Genomic DNA, 20,583 nt, shown 5'->3' on the forward strand with positions numbered 1-20,583 from the left:
ACTTAACAGATTGAGCCACCCAGGTGCTCCACACTGTTGTTTTTTAATTCCAATATAACTACCATATAGTGTTATGTTAATTTCAGGTGTACAATATAGTGACTCAACAATTCTATACATTACATAAGTGTACTTTTAAACTAATTCACCTAATTTACCCTTCCCCCACCAACCTCCCCTTTGGTAACCATCAGTTTGTTCTCTACAGTTAAGAGTCAGGTTTTTGGTTTGTCTCTATTTTTCTTTGTTCATTCATTTTGTTTCTTAAATTCCACATTAATAAAATGTGTGGCATTTGTCTTTCTCTGACTAACTCATCTCACTTAGGATCATACTTTCCAGATCCATCTATATTGTTGCAAATGGCAAGAGTTCATTCTTTTTTATGGCTGAGTAATATTCCACTGTGTATATACATTTGTATGCTTGTATATATATGTGTGTATGTATTTACATTTGTATATACATTTGTGATATAGTCTTCAATGTAATCGATACTTTATTTCTACAGTTAAACTTTGAAGTTTTTACTTTGGAGAAATATGTGTGTGTGTGTATATATATATACACAAACATATATACATACATACACACATAATGGATGTACACTACATATGTGTTTGTATATATTATATATATACTATATACATAGTATATGCATAGTATATACACTATATATATACTATATTATATATATACTATGTATACATATATAGATACACTATATACACATATTACACACACACACCCCACCTCTTCTTTATCCATTCATCTATTTATGGACACTCGGTCTGCTTCCATAATTTGACCATTGTAAATAATGCTGCAATAGACATAGGGATGTACAGATCTTTTTGAATTAGTGTTTTTATATTCTCTAGGCAAATACCCAATAGTGGAATTACTGCATCATATAGTAGCCCTATTTTTAATTTTTTGATAGTCTCCAAACAATTTTCCACAGCGGCTGTACCAGTTTGCATTCCCACCAATAGTGCATGAAGTTTCCTTTTTCTCTACACCCTCACCAACATGTTTCTTGTTTTTTTTTTTTTTTTTTTTTTTTCAGCGTAACAGTATTCATTCTTTTCGCACGACACCCAGTGCTCCATGCAAAACGTGCCCTCCCCATCACCCACCACCTGTTCCCCCAACCTCCCACCCCTGACCCTTCAAAACCCTCAGGTTGTTTTTCAGAGTCCATAGTCTCTTATGGTTCGCCTCCCCTCCCCAATGTCCATAGCCCGCTCCCCCTCTCCCAATCCCACCTCCCCCCAGCAACCCCCAGTTTGTTTTGTGAGATTAAGAGTCATTTATGGTTTGTCTCCCTCCCAATCCCATCTTGTTTCATTTATTCTTCTCCTATCCCCCTACCCCCCCATGTTGCTTCTCCATGTCCTCATATCAGGGAGATCATATGATAGTTGTCTTTCTCCGATTGACTTATTTCACTAAGCATGATACGCTCTAGTTCCATCCACGTCGTCGCAAATGGCAAGATTTCATTTCTTTTGATGGCTGCATAGTATTCCATTGTGTATATATACCACATCTTCTTGATCCATTCATCTGTTGATGGACATCTAGGTTCTTTCCATAGTCTGGCTATTGTAGACATTGCTGCTATAAACATTCGGGTACACGTGCCCCTTCGGATCACTATGTTTGTATCTTTAGGGTAAATACCCAGTAGTGCAATTGCTGGGTCATAGGGTAGTTCTATTTTCAACATTTTGAGGAACCTCCATGCTGTTTTCCAGAGTGGTTGCACCAGCTTGCATTCCCACCAACAGTGGAGGAGGGTTCCCCTTTCTCCACATCCTCTCCAGCATCTGTCATTTCCTGACTTGTTAATTTTAGCCATTCTGACTGGTGTGAGGTGATATCTCATTGTGGTTATGATTTTAGCCATTCTGACAGGTATAAGGTGATATTTCATTGTGGTTTTGATTTGCATTTCCCTGACAATAAGTGATGCTGAGCATACTTTCATGTATTTGTTGGCCATCTGTATGTCTTCTTTGGTGAAATGTCTTTTCATGGCTGTCCATTTTTTTTCAACTTTTTTAAATGAAAAATTATTTTGGATTTTTTTTCAAGTTTTTATTTAAATTCCAGTTAGTTAATATACATTGTAATATTAGTTTTCAGGTGTAGAATTTAGTGACTCACCACTTACATATAACACCTCATACTCATCTTAACAAGTGCCCTCCTTAATACCCATCACCCATTTAACTCAACCTCCCACCCACAACCCCTCCAGAAGCCCTCAGTTTGTTCTCTATAGTAAGGAGTCTGTTTTCTGTCTCCTCTTCCTCCTCTTCTTTTCTTCTTTTCTTTCTTCTTCTTCTTCTTCTTGTGTGTGTGTGTGTGTGTGTGTGTGTGTGTGTGTGTGTGTATGGTTTTATTTGCATTTCCCTGGTGATTAGTGATGTTGATCACCTTTTCATGCATCTGTTGACCATCTGTATGTTTCTTTGGAGAAATGTCTGTATTTTTATAATTGGATTATTTGTTTTTATTGTGTTGAGTTGTAGAAGTTCTTTATATATTTTGGACACTGGCCCTTTATCAGATATGTCACTTACAAATACCTCTTCCTATTCAGTACATTGTCTTTCAGTTTTGTTGACTATTTCCTTTGTTGCGCAGCAGCCTCTTATTCTGACGCAGTTCCAAGAGTTTATTTTTGCTTTTATTTCTCTCTAGAAAAATATTGCTACAGTCAATGTCAAAGAAATTACTGCCTGTGTTCTCCTCTAGGATTTTTATGGTTTCAGGGCTCATATTAGGTCCTTAATCCATTTTGAGTTTATTTTTGTGTATGGTATAAGTAAGCGGTCCACTTTTCACTCTTTTGTATAGAGCTGTCCAGTTTTCCCAACACCATTTGTTGAAGAGACTTATTGCTACTGCATATTCTTACTTCCTTTGTTGAAGAATAATTGACCATATAAACATGAGTTTATTTCTGGGCTCTCTAGTCTGTTCCATGTGTCTATTTTTGTGCCAGTGTCATAGTGTTTTGATTACTATAGCTTTGTAATATATCTCAAAATCTGGGATTGTGATATCTCCAGTTTTTTTCTTTTTCAAAATTGGCTATTTGGGGTCTTTTGTAGTTCTATACAAATTTTAAGATTTTTTTTTTTCTAGTTCTATGACAAAAGCTGTTGGCATTTTGATAAGTTTCTGGCACTATTTAAATAAAGCTTATCATTTCCATTTGAGTGTTTGATTTATCTTCCCAATTCTGTTGATCATATATATTATATACTACATATGTATATACATAAAGTTATACTATTTATATTAATGTTATCAATTCTATTTATATTACATATTACACATATATTAACTTGTTTTCCTTAAATAACTGCATTAAGTCCTACTATACTATATATTCAAATATATAAATATATAGCATATACTATATATCTATGTATAGTATATCTCCATCTATCTATCTATCTATCTATCTATCTATCTATATATATTCAAATATACATTCAAACTGCATATCTCTTTTTGGCTCTTAGAGTAAATATCTTAATTCTGACATTTTTTTTCTTATGATCAATAATCTTATGATTATCCATAGAAGTTATCAGCCTTACATCAAGATCTTTTCATTTTCTGTAAGATCTTTTATTAGAATGTTCTTGTTCATCTATCCAGTCCCACCTCCCACCACAACACTTTACTATTTATGGTTTAGGAACAATGAAATATTTGTAATTTCTGAAATATTACAACTACACCACAAGTATTGACAGCAAAGGCAAGGACTGTGTTTTTTCCATTGTTGTTTTCCAAAAATGAGTAGCATGGGGGCATAAATATTTGTTGAAGAATTTAATAAACAGATTGTCATTCATAGTATTTACTACATAAATATTTTTTGAGAAATTAATAACTGGCCTATCTTTTAAACAAGTTTAAAGGTTTTTAGGTTTTTTTGTGCCTAAAATTTTTTCATCCAATCTTTATTTTCTATGCTTTCTCCTAATCATCACCTATTTACTTACTGATTTAAATTCTACAGTACTGGAGCATTCAGTTCAGCAAGATGTTTTGAGTTGTGTGATTGACAAAGTCAAACTTATGAGACAGGTTTGCTAAATCCTATCCTTTTAAAATTTCTAGGGGTCCTAGGACAATATTTTGGAATATTAACTGTAATAACATTTTTTCAATGATTTGATACACCTAATAATCAGTTGATTTTAAAACTCTGAGAAAATGTTTTTTTTATGAGAAACTTTTCTTAAGTGAAAAATAGCAGTTTGTTAGTCTGTTAACAATGTTCTTGATAAAAGTGTTGCTCTTTGTGATGTGAATAATTATTATTGTAGAGTAGGCATAAAGTATATACCCTACAATAGTCAAATACCAACAAATAAAATGCAAATTACAAAAATTTATTGAAATATGATTGAATGCACATACATTAATTTAATGTAGTCCCAATAACTCTTATATTCTAATATCACTTATAATCTAATCAACATATTGGGCTCAAATGCTTTTTATTTTATTTATTTAATTTTTTAAAGGATTTTATTTATTTATTTGGCAGAGAGAGACAGCAAGCAAGGAGCAGCAGGCAGAGGCAGAGGCAGGGTCTCCACTGAACAAGGAGGCCAACACGGAACTTGAACTCAGGATCAGAACCTGAACTGAAGGCAGATGCTTAACCAAAGGCAGATGCTTAACTGACTGAGCTACCCAGGTGTCCCACATACATTTTTTTTTTTTTTATTTGACAGAGAGAAATCACAACTAGGCAGAGAGGCAGGCAGAGAGAGAGGAGGAAGCAGGCTCCCTGTGGAGCAGAGAGCCCGATGTGGGGCTCGATCCCAGGACCCTGGGATCATGACCTGAGCCGAAGGCAGAGGCTTTAACCCACTGAGCCACCCAGGTGCCCCCCACATACATTTTTTATTATCTCAAGTTGGTGCAGTGAGACATAGCACTGATGCCCATTGGTAAAGATAACTTCATTAATTCAAAGACCAACCCTTGAATTTGTCAAGTTTCACCCTCCAACACTTTCCTATCTTCCTTCAGTCCTGTTCTTTCGTAAAACTTTTTGAAACTTTGACTGGGGAGAACCCAATGGAACTTATATAATGATACATTTGGACACCAGTTATGAAAAAAATACACTGATAAATGTATTCCCCATGTGGTTTTGACTGATAACTATAATCCTCATGTTTACTTTTCTAATTTGCCCTACTGTCTTTATCTTTATATTAAATATCATATCCTAATTAGCATATAATTTATTACTACTTTGTAACATATGGTAATGAAAGTATGGCTATGTGCATGATGAACAGTCTTTTTGGTTTTATGTAAATCCAACTATTAAGATAAACTAAATATATTTTATTTTGTTTATTACTTATTTTAGAATATTTATTAAGTAATCACCTTATATATTTTTACAGTACTATCAGAAATGCACAGCCCTTATCTTAAGAAATGATGTGAGGAAAACTGTATTTTATTATGCTTCATCTGGCAAACATGAACAGAAAGGATTTGTCAGAAGAAAGACTAAATGCAGAGATTTAGAGCAAAAATGGCTCTATTCTTTTGTCCTTAATCACCAGATTTTGCTTTCATTCAGTCCAAAGAAACCATTTTGTATCTTTCCCAAACACCCTTCCTTAAGCAAGGAATCTTGCAACATCTTCTACTCTCAGCAGACAACCTTGCTTCTTATTTCAGCGAAATTGAGGCCATCTTTTGAAACTTTCCTCAATTTTTTTTTTCTTTTCCACCTTTAAACTTTCCTTGAGAGGAAAGTATCACCTATGCACTTGATTATACCTTCTTGCATCTTTTTGGAAAGCTGATCATTTAGTTAAAAGTTCCTTTATTTTATTTCCAACCTCCTCCCATTCAATGAGTCCTGTTTCCTCCCATAAGCATACATTTAAAAAAAAAATAAAAGAAACAAACAAAGAACAACAAAAGTGCTCACATCCTCAACTTCAAATCACATTACATGTTATTTTCCTTTAAACATCAAATCTCCCCAAATCCCTCATTAGCTTTCTCTCTCTTTTATTCTTTCCTTGATTCCTTCCTAAATTCCTCCCTTTCATTATCATTTATTAAATAAAACATATGTAATAAATAATATGCACAGACCTTCTGTTAGATACTGACAACATTCAGTCAAAGGAAAGACCATCCTATATATCAGAGTTACAGAAGTCTGGCCAATAACAAACTATTACAACATACTGTGCTAAGTCCAATGAAAAAAATTGAGAAATAAATGAAAACAAAAGGACTGATAGTTCATAAGTTAAACGTTCTTTAAAAATCAACTAGGAATGGGGCGCCTGGGTGGTTCAGTGATTTAAGCCTCTGCCTTCGGCTCGGGTCATGATCTCAGGGTCCTGGGATCGAGCCTCGCATCGGGCTCTCTGCTCAGTGGGGAGCCTGTTTCTCCCTCTCTCTCTGCCTGCCTCTCTGCCTATTTGTGACCTCTCTCTCTGTCAAATAAATAAATAAAATATTAAAAAAAAATCAACTAGGAAAAAACCAAACATCCACCATATATTTTATTTCTTCTACTTAATAAACACTGAGAACAACTAACTATACGCTGACCATTGTATTAAGCAGTGAGTACAGGTAGTAGAATGAAATGATGACGTAACCCTTGGGAAGTAAATATTTAGTGAAAGTGATGTAGTAACTATGGAGGCAAAGGGGAGGTGACTATTCCAGCCTGGAGGTAGCACAGGAAGGCTCAAGAGAAAAGGTTATTTGTGGCTTGAGCATGCATATCCTGACAGTTAACCAGGTGAGTCTATACAGTGGTGGAGGAAAGTGTGATAGCCAAGAGGGCGCCTTGTGCACAGGTTTCTCACCTTTTTTTTATGGAAGTACTTTTAACTACAGAGAATAATTGTTCATATGCTCAGGAGCTCAAAGTGGTACAAATTTTTGTACTAGGAAACTAAATTTCTCCATTGCTCTTTAAATATACATGCAAATTGTATATATTCATGAAAAAAATGCTTAGGTTTTTTTGTTTGTTTGTTTTTGTTTTGTTTTCTAAATTCGATAGGGAGGTAGCAGAGAGCATTTGGATCGAAAGTGACATGATTATAGTTGATATTCAGATGCATCATTTTGTCAGCCTTGTTAAGAACAAGTAAGTCAGGGCCGCCTGGGTGGCTCAGTGGGTTAAGCCTCTGCCTTCAGCTCAGGTCATGATCTCAGGATCCTGAGATCAAGCCCCACATAGGGCTCTATGCTCAGCAGGGGGCCTGCTTCCCCCTAAAAACAAACAAGCAAACAAAAAACAAGTAAGTCAGATGGGATTCACGTTGATGTTAAGAAGCTATTTAAACAACAGAGGTAAAAATGGTAAGAATGTGAATGAAGGTTGTGGTGGTAGTAATGGAGAGAAGGGTAGAGATTTTAGGGAAATATAATGCACTGTGTTTGAGGACTATTTGTGCAAAGATTGACAGAAGAAGGAATCCCTGAAAACTCACAGGTTTCTGAATTGCACTTCCAAGTGAAAGAAGTTACTCTTTATTGAACTAAGTAACATAAAAGAAGTTTTGGAGAAGGGGGAAAGAAATATCACAGCCTAAATACTTCAATAAAGCCTCATCATCTCTAACATTTTTTCTTACCGTATGACATTTTTTCTTACCGTATGACAAAAACCACAAATTTAGCAACTTAAAACAACATAAAGTCAGAGATGAGAAGTCCAGACATGGTATGACTAGATTCTCTGCTTAGGTCTGAAGAGGCTGAAACCAGTGTTGGCTGGGCTGCAGCTTCTCCCCGGGCCTTGGGTTCTTCTTTTTTTTTTTTTTTTAAAGATTTTATTTATTTATTTGACAGAGAGAGAGAGAGATCACAAGTAGGCAGAGAGGCAGACAGAGAGAGAGGAGGAAGCAGGCTCCCTGTGGAGCAGAGAGCCCGATGCGGGGCTCGATCCCAGGACCCTGAGACCACGACCTGAGCCGAAGGCAGCGGCTTAATCCACTGAGCCACCCAGGCGCCCCGGGCCTTGGGTTCTTCTAAACTCACTAGGTGTGGTTAAGTTGAAAAATCGCTCCCAACAGTTGGCCACGTTCTAATCAATGAAATCTGGGGGTGTTACCTTATCTGGCAAAGTCTTTGCAGATGGGATTAAGTTAAAGATCTTCAGGTTATTCAGGTGGTCCCTATTTCAATCAAGAGAGGCATGGGGATATAAGAGCCACACACACAGAGGAGAAAGACAGGTAAAGATGGAGTAGAAAGAGAATTTAAGATGCTGGCTTTAAGGATTGGGGATTTGGCCACAAGCCAAAAAATGCTGGCTGCCACCAGAAGCTGGAAGAGGTAAAGAGCAAATTGTCCCTTCTATGCTGGAAAAAGTTAGGTTTTGATACAAACTTGATTTTTAGCCTAGTGATACTGATTTTAAACTACTGGCTTCTAGAACTCTGAGATAAATTATGCTGTTTTAAGCCACCTAGTTTGTAATTACTTGTTTAGCAGTATTCATATCACTTTAGTTGTGGGACTGAGGTCACCGTTTTCCTGATTATTCTTGATGTGGACCACTCAGCTTCTAGAGGTTAGTCACATTTCCTTTCCATGTGGTCTCCATAGAAGTTTACAACATGGAAGTTTATTTTCTTTCAGACAATACAGAATGTTTTTTTTGACTTTCCATTCTACAACCACTTGGAGAAAACTTTCTGAATTTAAGGACTCAAACAATTAGGTCAGGCCCACTAGAATTATCTCCTTATCTTATAGTCAACTGATTTGGAACTTTAATTATTCTGCAAAATCTCTTCACAAGAGTTTCTAGTGTTTGGCTGAATAAGAAATAAGTTGTGTATACACAACTCAGGTTGCCTAAGATTGTAGAATTCCATATTTGTACTTATTTTTTTTTCATGCAACATTGCAAATTTACTTGACTGTGGAATTTTTTTTATTATATTATGTTAGTTACCATACTATATATCATTAGTTTCTGAGGTAGTGCCCCATGATGCATTGCTTGCAAAGAACACTCAGTACTCCATGCAGTGCATGCCCTCCTTTATACCCATCACTAGGCTTAGAATTTAGCCTACCACTCTTTTCTTATTATCTATATGTTGTTTCCTAAATTAATGTAAGAATCAACTACACACTTTTATAACTAATGATTCCCAGACCATAACACAGACATAGAAACAAATGTCCAGAATTAAAACCTGGGAACCTGTTTTTCTTACAGCTTCCCTGTGAGCTGCTGCTTCTTTTTTTTTTTTTTTTTTAAGGTTTTTACTTATTTATTATAGAGAGAGAGACAGAGACAGTGAGAGAGGGAACACAAGCAGTGAGAGTGGGAGAGGGAGAGCTAGCAGCTTCCCTGCTGAGCAGGGAGCCTGATGTGGGACTTGATCCCAGGACTCTGGCATTAAGAACTTAGCCAAAGGCAGACGCTTAACCACTGACCCACCCAGGCATCCCACTGTGGGATTCTCAACATCAGTTTACTGAACACTGCAAATGTGTCTTTGTAAGAATACAAGAGTCAATCCAAGCTTATAAAACTGGCCAGAGCAACACCCTCAGAGGTTGCTGGAGCCTCCAAAAGAAAGGCAGGGTTTTAACAATTGCAAAAGAGTCACCTGCAAGTCTTAAAAAAAACAAAAAATGTTGAGTAGTTATGTGAACAAGAAATAAACTACTTTTGTGTTTGAGCCACTATACTTTTGAGTCTTTTTTTATAGCAGTTTAGGCTTCCCTAATAACTTAGTGAGAATTTACTATACTTTTGAGTCTTTTTTTATAGCAGTTTAGGCTTCCCTAATAACTTAGTGAGAATTTATTGTGTATGGTTCTCTCAAAACAAAACTGAGTTAAGTGTTAGACATTTTTAGAGAAAATATTAAGTATTAATCTATAATCATACTGATGGCATATTACATTATTTACAAAATTCATAATATCTGCCAAGATATAGAACTAGGTAATGCAAGGTAAATGCTAAATATTAAAAGACATTTTGTTAATAAAGATGTAGTGTCACAATAGTTAGGATAACAAAACTGCATGATCAAATTATTGTATCATGAATGTATAATTAAGTTTTTCTTATAAAATAATATAAAGTTCATGTTCATTGTACACAATCTATTGAGTTTTAGGGGTAAAATGACACTAGTAAAGCATAATAATAGCTTATATGACATTTATATTTTTTCATTTACTCAAAATATTTTATTGAACACACACTGTAAGCAAATTACTGATCACTCATCACACAGTCTATTAGGAAAAATAAAGATATTAAATAGATAATTACAAAACAAAGGGTTTAGTACTACATAGAGCTAAATTCAATACCAAGACTTCAGCAGTCAAATAGCTCAGAGGAAGACCTACTTTCAGGTTTCAGGGGACATGGCTATGTACCTCCCAGCTAACTATTAAAGGGCAGACTTCTTGCCCCAACTCTCAATACACAGTTTCCAGCTGATGTGTATTTCATGGTTTGTCTCCACTTCATGGAACCACTTTTACCAAGGGGGTGCACCTCCCTGAATGACCTGCAAGAGTCCTAAGTATAAAGAGGGAGCCATTTTTTTTTAATGGTAAACTTTACTGATGTATTTTATCAATTTTTAAATAGGTCTTTAGATTTTGATAATAAGACTGCCAGTTTTTCTTTTTAAAGTGGTATAGAAAACTAAAAAAAGAAGTTGAAAAAAAAAGCCCATGTAATCCCAGTTTTTTTTTTTTATTAACATATATTGCATTATTGTTTCAGGGGTACAGGTCTGATTCAACTAGTCTTACACAATGCACAGCACTCACCATAGCACACCCCCCTGGTCCATAACCCAGCCACCCAGTTCCCCCCAACCCCCACTGCCAACAACCCTCAGCTTGTTTCCTCAGTGTCTCTTATGGTTTGTCTCCCTCTTTGGTTTCATCTTGTTTAATTTTTCCTTCCCTTCCCCTATGATCCTCTGTCTTCTTTCTCAAATTCCTCATATGAGTGAGATCATATAATTGTCTTTCTCTGATTGACTTATTTCACTTAGCACAATACCCTCTAGTTCCATCCATCTCTTTGCAAGTGGCAAGATTTCGTTTGTTGATGGCTACATAGTATTCCATTGCATATATATACCACAGCTTCTTTATCCATTCATCTGTTTAAGGGCATTTAGGCTCTTTCCATAATTTGGCTATTATGGGCATTGCTGCTATAAACATTTGGGTGCATGTGCCCCTTTGGATCACTATATTTGTATCTTTAGGGTAAATACCCAGTAGTGTGATAGCTGGGTCATAGGGTAGCTCTATTTTCAACTTTTTGAAAACCTCCATACTGTTTTCAAGAGTGGCTGCACCAGTTTGCATTCCCACCAACAATGAAGATGCAGCCATTTTGAGCCACTGCAGGACAACACTGACTTGAACAATTCTATCACACAAAATGTCTCAGGTTTGGTTCTCTGGCAGTTATTGATCTGATACAGTTTAGTGTATGGGATATTTATTCATGATAACTCTTATAGAAAAGAAAGGGAAATGAAGCAGGATTGGGTAGAAGTCATTCTGCAATGCAGGAACTGCAAAACCAGTCAACCCCATCGGGAACTCCATAAAAATATGGAATGTCAGGGTCTTCCTCTGAGCTAATACATCTAAACAACATGAATGTTTTATAAATGAGCTGGCTATGGAAGGGGGAGAGGTGGCTGGGTTAGGGTTGGCCCCATATCCCATAGTTTGCCAGAGCAAAAGGATGCTTGGAACATATACCCCATGAACCAGATAATAACTATGAACAAAAGGTAGCTAGCATGGGTTTGCTACATGTGTTTGGGATTAGAAGACTTCAACAGAAAAAAACCTAGAGGTGTACCCCCCCAGATAACTAGATATCAACAAAAGAGTTGAAAACAAGAAGCCAGGATAAAGATGTATGTTAATTACTAAATTAAAATTGTCCTTATGACTAGAAGTGCCTAAAAAAGAAAAAAAAAACACAACTTTTTTTATCATGTGAAAATGATCAGAAGAATAAAGGATCAATTCTAGATTTGCTCTAGAAAGACAGAGAAGAATTAGTCTTGAAGAGTAAAATAAATGGAGAGATATAAAAGTATTAGGTTGTTTTCTGATTACTTTTTGTGGATTACACTTGTTCAACAAAACGATTACTTACATTAAACATTTTTTATGCCTGCTTACATCATTTTGCTTAACATATGTGTAAAAAATTATGTTTTCCAAAACAGAAACTAAAGTTAAATTTATCCTATAAAGTTATCATGATTCATTTCTCCTTTATGTATCCTGAACATCTCTTTGATACTTAAAAAGGTATATTAAAATATGTTTTAATAATTTAATTTAATAAAAGCTTATATAAAGCTTGTATTTTAAAGCCTCAAGAAATACCAAAATTAACAGGATTCAAAACACCAAACTGAGCAATTTCAAGTGGAAGAAATTGAACTGTGTGCTGCTTCCCTATATTTATTTTCTTATCACTTGAAACCATTTACCATCTTCCTCAGAGAATAGAACAGGAAGCCTTGCCTTTGATAATGATATAGCTTTGTTTGACCTAAACTAGGAGAGACTTTAATAAACAACACATCTTAATACATAGTAATTACCAGAAAGAATGGCTCTGTAGTAGTTTTCTTTCCTCTTTCATATATATTCTTGGCTATCAGAAAAAGTACTGGTCACTTAAATCCTTACTTGACTAAACTAGCTTACTCTACAATTTTAAATAGTATAATCAGTAAAACAACCCAGTTTTAGTTTTAACTAGAAGTATTTTCACTGACATAATACAAAAAAGTGTAATCAGAAACTTAAAAAGGACATGGCTATATATTGTTTTTTCCACCCACTTATGTAAGTTACCACACTCACTGTTAGTGAATGACATTATTGCTGAGAATATTCACCTTGTGTAAAAACAGAAATCGATCATTGCAGTAATCATATCCTCAGGGAATAATAACACAATAGAGTTGGAAGGATTTTAGCAATTATCTAATCCAGCAGTTTTATAACTGGATCTATGAGAATTAGGTTCTCTCAGAGATGCTACAAGGACTGCTCTGGGAAAAGGAGACTGATTTTTGGATTTTCACTCTATCATCTCATTCAAAATACAACTTTTTGTCTGTTCAATAGAGTAGAGGGGAAATAAATTTGATTTACTAGAAAAATATTCCGAATCACTGAGTTCAAAACACAGATTATGCATATGAGAAAACCAAAACTAAGGAGAAGTAAGTTCTTTAAACATGGATAAAAATTAAGTTCTTTTCTACAACTATTAGTATAAACTTTTTATCACTTTTCTTTGAGAACATTGTAACTTGCCTTATTGCCTGTATCTTCTTCATTTCTAGTACCTTTATACTACCTCTTTTATTAAAATGCCTTCATTGGCTCCTACCACCTAGAAGATAAAATTTAAACTTCATAGTACAGCTGAGCAATTATTTTATGAACCAGAATGTAGTCCTTCAAATCTGAGTTTTTTTTAAAGGTTTTTATTTATTTATTTGACAGAGAGAAAGAGAGAGAGAGAGAGAGAGAGAGATCACAAGTAGAGAGGCAGGCAGAGAGAGAGGGGGATGCAGGTTCCCTGCTGAGTAGAGAACCCAATGTGGGGCTCGATCCCAGGACCCTGAGATCATGACCCGAGCCGAAGGCAGCGGCTTAACCCACTGAGCCACCCAGGTGCCCCTCAAATCTGAGTTTTAACCATTCAATTCTATACACTCTATGCTACACTACCATTGTTTCCTGTTCATACAATGCTTTTCCACATAATACCTGAACACATTATTTTTAATTCCTGGCATAATATTGAGATATCTCTGCCTGTTTAGAAATAATACAAACCAAAATAAAACACCTTTCAGAATTAAATTCAAACTCCTCTACAAGACTCTATTTCATGCTGGTTTAGCTATTGCTACTTCTTTGCCTTCACAGATGTTTTCCACATACCAATCATGATGTGGATTGTACTGTTTAATCAAAGTATACATATGCATTAACTCATATTTGTGAAAGAGGTATAAGACTCCAAGAATAAGAGATTCTTCATCTGATCATTTGCCTGTCATTTCAGTATTTTTCTGAATACTGTTCTTTGCCATTCCAGTGCATGGACAAAGAGACATTTTTCTTCTTAAGAATAAATCCTAATAGAAACCACTAAACATGGTTTGAAGAGGCAAGCCCATTTTTCCTGGCTATGATATCTTATATTATCTGTAGACTAATGAGGTGCTTCTTTGGGCTGGCTTGACAATCACCTCATGTGCTTTAATTCCTAATGTCCTCTTGGTGTCTATGACAAATTGCAATTATTGCAGAACACTTTTACCCTATTCCAATCTCTCTTCTTTATTATTTATGGCTCTGTTTTTGAATACTCCATGGTCTCAAGCAACCATGTCAGATGCATCTTTGTAACTAACATTATCTCTGGTGTTCATCAGTGGCAAATTTCCCAACTCACAATTAAGCAAGGAGGGATACTGCTGCAGAGATAGTGAGCTTTTCTGATTTGAGTGTAAAAAGACTTGACACAACAAAATGGGAACTAAAGGGTCAGGATTGTCTGACGAACTAAAATCCTAACAAAATAAATCAATACTTATGCTTAGCTAGCAGCAGACTTGTTCAGGACTTGAAATCTTTTGAATAGAACGTGGCTAGTAGAATTCTTATAAGATCCTTAAACTAGAGGAACAATCTCAATCACTATCATCACAGACTTATATTGATTTGATCTTATAATATATAATTTATATTTAATATAATTGTTTTAGTTAAAAAGGAAGTATGCTGGTGTTATGTTGATTTTCAGAAATCTCTAAGGTACATTTGTGTGTACATCTCTGGCAGGAAAGGTAAGTATCCTGGAGAATGAAGCTGTGATCCCTCCACCGTGGCAAAGTTGAGTCATTATTAGAACAAGTGTCATTCATAGATTTCCTATTTAGCATCCCTCATAAGCTGTAATTGCCTATGAGACTTTAACATCTCATCCTTCACAAAGAGGGTATATTTTTGTTGTTGTTGTTCCAAACTCTCACACGGAGTATTTTGGCTTATAACCTTTATAAATTAAGGCAAATTCATAAACTTCTTTGTATCTAAAGGGTCATGATCACTAAAACTCCTTCCAAGTATAAGATTCTATGATTACAAAAAAGATTCTATGATAAAATTTTTCAGTCACTTAAGTTTAATTAATAAATATTAATTGAAACTATAATGTAATAGTACTGTATAAATAATAATCCAATAAAATTTTAAAAGCTTCTACTCTTATCATATGGTTTCACTTACTTGTGGAGCATAAGGAATAACATCGAGGACATTGGGAGATGGAGAGGAGAAGTGAGTTGGGGGAGATTGGAGGAGGAGACAAATCAGGAGAGACTGTGGACTCTGAGAAACAAACTGAGGGTTTTGGAGGGGAGGGGAGGAGAGGAGAGGGAGGCAGGGCTTGGGTGAGCCTGGTCATGGGTATTATGGAGGGCACTTATGCATGGAGCACTGTGTGTGTTGCATAAACAATCAATTCTGGAACACTGAAAAGAAATAAAATAAAATAAAATGAGAAAAGAAAACAAAAGACAAAAATCTACCGATTTTTTGAAATACCAAAAAAAAAAAAATGTTTCTACTCTTACCTTTCCCTTAGATCTCAAAAGAGAATTATCTTGTTGGTGGACTTAAATACTGTGACTCTTATAGTTGAAGCAAAATTTCATGAACAGAACTAGATAAATTATATAATAAAACATTTCCCTGGTAATTGTGTAAAGAAGATGTTCTAATTAATTTATTTTTTTAAGATTTTATTTATTCATGAGAGTGTACATAAGCAGGGGGGAGAGACCAAGGGAGAGGGAGAAGCAGACTCCCTGCTGAGCTGGGAGCCTGATGTGGAGCTTGATTCCAGGACCTGAAGATCATGACCTGAATCGAAGGCAGAGGCTCAACCATCTGAGCCACCCAGATGTCCCTAATTAATTTAAAGATAATGTCATTTTTATGTATATCTAGCATTGTCTATTTGAACAAGAAAAGAGATACCTCTTCAGCCAATACTGACTAATTTTCACAAGCTGGTGTAACATATTAACTATGTCATGAATAAAAATAACAATTCTCAGTTACCTAATTTTCTCCAGCACAATGTTTTAAACTATTAGTTTAATCTTTATATATCCCCTATAATGTGAGGCATGAAATGTGATATTTTATGAACAAATAATATTGTTGTTCTTCATCTTCCAATATAAACTGAAGACATAAAATATACGTGTATGACCTAACACTGAAAAAGCACATGACCCTTTTAAGTAATTCTAAAATGATTTAAATAAAATAAATTCCCTACTATTTAAGAATTATCATCTTGTTGTGGAAGACAAGTTTCTTTTTTTTTTTTTTAAAGATTTTTTTATTTATTTATTTGACAGAGAGAGATCACAAGTAGGCAGAGAGGCAGGCAGAGAGAGAGGAGGAAGCAGGCTCCCTGCGGAGCAGAGAGCCCGATGCGAGGCTCGATCCCAGGACCCCGAGATCATGACCCGAGCCGAAGGCAGCGGCTTAATCCACTGAGCCACCCAGGCGCCCCAGACAAGTTTCTTTTAAAAGAACTCAATATTTCACCACTTTTCAACAACCTGGTTGTGCGGTATCTGGATTTTTGTTTTTGCACATATATGTAGATACACTCCAAATTACTTACTTGCATATCCTTTTCACAACCCAGTAGGTATATGTACCTTTTGGATTTGTAGAGGGCTGAAAATAATAAATGAAAAAAAAATAGGAACTGAGACACTGGATAAGTTTTCAGATTGAAGATAAAATACAACCTCCACTGAAGGCCCAATAAGCAGATTCAAACAGTGTATGGTTGCATGTCAGTGACATCCAATAGAGAAACAAAATGTCACCGGAGGTAGTTCTAGGCAATTATATAAATATAAGCAGACATGATCTGTTTACAGAGACTGAAGAGTACAAAATACTTTAATAACAAGGAATATCAGGGTATAAATTAGAGCTCCAGAGTTGAAGAAAGAGGAATATTAAACAAGTTACAGGAAGAAACTTGGATATGGAATAAAAAAGACAGTGATCCAACTATTAAAACTAAAGTATAAGGCAAGGGCTCAGTTACAGAAAAACTTTCTCACCTTTTCATTAACTTTTCAACCAATTTAAGTATTAATGGAGAAACTGATAGTAATAATTTTGTGTAATGGGTATACAAAGATAAACAGGACATACTTCTCTGAGGAAACAATAATCATTTGAAGAAACAAAAATATAGTGGACTGTGATCTATATATTATAACTAAAGTCTTCTCAAAGTATAAGATGACACAAAGAGAATGTTGAGTTTGTTAACAAGAGACACAGAGAGAGCTTCAGAGATGTTTTAAACCTTTAGTCTTAACATGAATTGCAAGGCTTCTCTTAAAATGGCTGTAGTTGAGTTATTTGGTAAGAACGCTTAAAGAGTGAAAATAATATGTTCAAAGACATAAAAGTATGAAAAGGATTGGTACTTTCTGGGAATGGCATAACTGGTTATGACTAAAGAAAACTATCTGAGGGATAAAGTGGTAAGGGCTGAGCCTGGGGAGATAGGGTCATGACCAGATTGAGAAGCACCTGTTACACAGAAATAAAGCTGTGGACTTTAGGCTGATACATTCATTGCATTCCACAGGTACAGCTATAACAATAGTAGAAATTCTTAAGTGAGTCATTATTTCTCTAGGAAATCTCTCCTCCTACCCCACTGTAAAGTGCTAAGAAAGTGAATGATGGTACCACCCACAAATCATAAAACTCAGAAATCTAGGTGTGGTCATTAATTCTTTTCTCTCAGCCATAATAGTCAATGAAGTCTTATAATCAATGTTCAATGTGTTCAAAGACATTTCTATTATGCTCATTTCTCTTCACTGAGTCAGCCAACACATTTATCCAATTCCTCATGATCTCTGTCCTTGAATTTGTGAATATTTTCTTAACTTGTCTTACTGTCTCCATTCTTTCTACCACACTAATCTTTCCTGGCTCCAAACTGATGTTCTAAAATGTGACATTAGTCCCCTGTTACCACTACTGTGATAATTTTCAGGATCTTCCATGTCACAGATGGAGACTGTAGCTTTATTTCTGTATAACAGATGCTTCTCAATCTGGTCATGACCCTATCTCCCCAGGTTCAGTCCTTGCCACTTTATCCCTCAGATAGTTTTCTTTAGTCATAACCAGTTATGCCATTCCCAGAAAGTACCAATCCTTTTCATACTTTTATGTCTTTGAACATATTATTTTCACTCTTTAAGCATTCTTGCCAAATAACTCAACTTATAGCCATTTTAAGAGAAGCCTTGCAATTCATGTTAAGACTAAAGGTTTAAAACATCTCTGAAGCTCTCTCTGTGTCTCTTGTTAACAAACTCAACATTCTCTTTGTGTCATCTTACACTTTGAGAAGACTTCAGTTATAATTTATAGATCACACTCCACTACATTTTTGTTTCTTCAAATGATTATTGTTTCTTCAGAGAAGCACGTCCTGTTTATCTTTGTATACCCATTACACAAAATTATTACTATCAGTTTCTCAATTAATAATACTTAAATTTGGACGTCTGGGTGGCTTAGTCAGTTAACATCTGCCTTTGGCTCAGGTAAAGATCCCAGGGTCCTGGGATCAAGTCCTGCATTAGACTCCCTGCTCAGTGGGGAGCCTGCTTCTCCCTCTGCCTGCCACTCCCTCTACTTGTACTCTCTCTCTCTTTGACAAATAAATAAATAATATCTTTAAAAAACACTTAAATGGGTTAAACGAGTTAATGAAAATGTGAGAAAGTTTTTCTGTATCGGAGCCCTTGCCTTATAATTTAGTTCTAATAGTTCAATGGAGGTTACATTTTATCTTCACCCCTGAAAACTTATCCAGTATCTCAGTTCTGATTTTTTTATCACTTATTATTTTCATCCCTGTATTAATAGTCCAGGTAAAAATCTTAGAATTCCCTATTACACATGATGTGGTAAGAACTGTTAGAGATAAGGCAATACTTCATATATGTTCCTGAGACTGACTCGATAACATTTTTTTACTAAGCCAGTTGACAAGCCAGGCAAAGCAGTGGGTTAGGCCATACAAAGGACTAAAGAACTGAAGTTCCCTTAGATCAGTATGAAACAGTCATGGGAGAAATATAACAAGGTTTTAGAAACTCCTACATTATTTGAGACATATAATTACAAGCCACAATTATATCATGGGTCCAGGAATCAATCTAATAAGAAGTAGCACCTTCTTTCTACCAGCTCAGAATATGACTAAAACAAATTAATAGCTACCACTTACTCTTCCTGAAAAAAGTTTGATAATTCTCTTGAAATGCTTTTCCCTTCATATAAATAATAAATAATTGCCCTAACCTCATAATTCATGCATCTTGATGGAGGCAATGTTAATATCTTAGATATAAGTCTGAGTCATTATCTTGCTATAGCAATATGGTCCAATGACACTGATTTCAGAGATTGTGCTGATATAGCTATATATATTTGATTAGCATGTGAAAGCATAGCTTCTAGTATTAAATCCAATATCACTTAGCTGAAGACCATACTTTATTTTTACTGTAGCCAAGCTGATAATTTGATTTGAGTATTACCTGAAGCTTTGTTTCTCCGGAACACAGAATTAGTACCATTAACCAGTGGTGTAGGCCCTTTCTAAGTAAATGCCTATATCACTACTTGTTCTGCCTACTATAATGTCCCAAGTCCTGTCCATCTCTTGAGATTTTCCTAGGAATTTTTAAGGATCATATACTCTTCTTTATATTTGGCAACTCTGTGGTTAAAACTGTAACAAAAGCAAAGGATCTCTTATGAGTTCTAACATATCAGTGTGTTCTGAGTTCAAGACTGCCCCCAGATCACTGATCTCCAACATTCTGAACACAGACATATAAGGGAACCTAGATGATGTAATTCATGGTACCACAGCTTTGTGAGGTTTTGGATGCATGATGAATTAATGAATCTCCCAGATACAGTCCATGATAAATTAGATTGGGAATGTATTTCTAAAAAACTGTGGAATCATATAATTATACCACTTGGAAGTTATAATATACACATGACCCAGACATGAATGACGAACAATTGTGAACTATTCTGGGATATTTTTAATGGAATAACTTCCTATATACTGAGATAGAGAAATGCAAATTTATTCATCAATGCTTCAGAGTGAAGACATCTAGTCACACAACATATTACCTCCACCAACTTGTATATTTTTCTCCACTGGTCCTGGAGAAGTGATTGTGCTCCTATGTCACATATTCTTCCTTCCGTAGATGACACAAGCTCCCTAATTTTTCTGAACCATAATTTTAGAATGTGGAAAGATGGATTTTAGTTTATAAAGGAATATAATTTTAAAAATATTTTAAAAATAGCATATATTTT

This window comes from Meles meles, chromosome 14 (genome assembly GCF_922984935.1).
Source record: "Meles meles chromosome 14, mMelMel3.1 paternal haplotype, whole genome shotgun sequence".
NCBI classification, from domain to species: domain Eukaryota; kingdom Metazoa; phylum Chordata; class Mammalia; order Carnivora; family Mustelidae; genus Meles; species Meles meles.